Genomic DNA, 2,062 nt, shown 5'->3' with positions numbered 1-2,062 from the left:
GGACGCCGGGCGGGGCCACGTGTCGGCTCGGGAGAGGCGGCGGCGGGATCCGGACGTTGTCCGGCTCGTCCGGACACGTCCGGCAGCGGATCTGAGGATTTTTTAGGGTTTCGGGGAGAGGGGAGATCCAAAAACGGAGGGGGTGTATTTATAGGCATAAGTGGAGTTAGGAGAGTCCAAATGAGGTGTGGTTTTCGGCCACACGATCGTCATCGAACGCTCTAGGACATGGAGCAGAGTTTGGTGGATTTTGGGCCAAATTGGAGGGGTGTTGGGCTGCAACACACACGAGGCCTTTTCGGTCCCTCGGTTAACCGTTGGAGTGTCAAATGAAGTCCGAATGATACGAAACTTGACAGGCGGTCTACCGGTAGTAAACCAAGGCCGCTTGGCAAGTCTCGGTCCAATCCAGAAATGTTTAATCCCCACACCCGAAAGAAAGCTAGAAATGACCACTAGAGGAGAACGAAGCGCCGGAATGCAAAACGGACAACGGGGAAAATGATCGAATGCATGAAATGAACACATATGCAAATGCAATGCACATGATATGAGATGCATGACAATGACAACAACACACGGAGACAAAAACCTGAATCCGAGGAAATAAATATAACTTAACGCCGGAAACGGCAAGAGTTGGAGTACAAATAGGGAAAGTTATATCCGGGGCATTACAACACTCCACCACTACGAAAAGATCTCGTCCCGAGATCTAGCACTGAAAGAACTTCGGGTACTCAGAACAGAGGTGATCCTCGCGTTCCCAGGTAGCTTCATGGTCGGAATGGTGTGACCACTTGACTTTGAGAAATTTGATTGACTTGTTGCCAGTCTTGCGTTCAGTCTCTTCAAGAATAGCAACTGGGTGCTCACGATAAGAGAGATCTTCTTGGAGCTCAATGTCCTCGAAGTTGACGGTGCGGTCAGGAGTCTTGAAGCACTTTCGAAGCTGAGAGACATGGAACACGTCATGAACATTTGCAAAGTTTGAAGGAAGCTCGAGTTGATAGGCGAGGTCGCCTCTCTTGCTGACAAACTTGAAATGTCCCACGTATCTAGGGGCAAGCTTCCCTTTGATACCGAAGCGACGAGTACCTTTCATAGGAGAGACACGGAGGTAAACATGATCTCCGATCTCGAAGGCCAAATCATGGTGCTTACTATCATAGTAGCTCTTCTGGCGGGATTGGGCTGCTTTGAGGTTATCACGAATGACTTTGCACATTTCTTCTGCTTCTGTGATTAAGTCATTGCCCAAATGCTGACGTTCACCGGTTTCAGACCAGTTGAGAGGGGTACGGCACTTCCTGCCATACAAAATTTCAAATGGGGCCTTGCCCGAACTTGCTTGAAAGCTGTTGTTATAGGAGAATTCAGCATAAGGAAGACAATCCTCCCACTTCATGCCGAAGGAGATCACACAAGCCCTGAGCATACCTTCAAGAATCTGGTTGACACGCTCAACTTGACCGCTTGTTTGAGGATGGAAAGCAGTGCTGAAGCGGATGTTGGTGCCCATGGCCTTCTGAAAAGAATCCCAAAACTTCGAGGTAAAGATGCTGCCACGGTCTGAAGATATCACTTGAGGAATACCATGCAGAGAGACAATTCCAGAGGTATAGAGTTCCGCCAATTGAGCTGCAGTGATCGACTCTTTGATAGGTAGAAAGTGAGCCACTTTGGTGAGCTTGTCGATGACAACGAATATAGCATCATTGCCACGCTTGGACTTTGGAAACCCAGTCACGAAGTCCATTTCAATGTGGTCAAACTTCCATTCTGGAATGGCAAGAGGTTGGAGGAGACCTGCTGGCCTTTGGTGTTCTGCCTTCACTCTTCTACAGACATCACATTCATTCACGAATTGAGCGATCTCGCGCTTCATTTGGGTCCACCAATAAGCTTGCTTGAGGTCCTGATACATCTTCGTGCTCCCAGGGTGGATGGAGAGGAGAGAATTGTGAGCCTCGTTCATGATCACTTTACGAAGTTCACCTTTGGGCACAACAATACGATCCTCGAAGAAAAGAGTGTCCTTGTCATCAAGGCGGTAGCACTT

Source organism: Triticum dicoccoides, chromosome 4A (assembly GCF_002162155.2).
Source record: "Triticum dicoccoides isolate Atlit2015 ecotype Zavitan chromosome 4A, WEW_v2.0, whole genome shotgun sequence".
NCBI lineage: Eukaryota > Viridiplantae > Streptophyta > Magnoliopsida > Poales > Poaceae > Triticum > Triticum dicoccoides.
The sequence above is the reverse complement of the archived record's forward strand: the minus strand, read 5'-3'. Positions refer to the sequence as shown.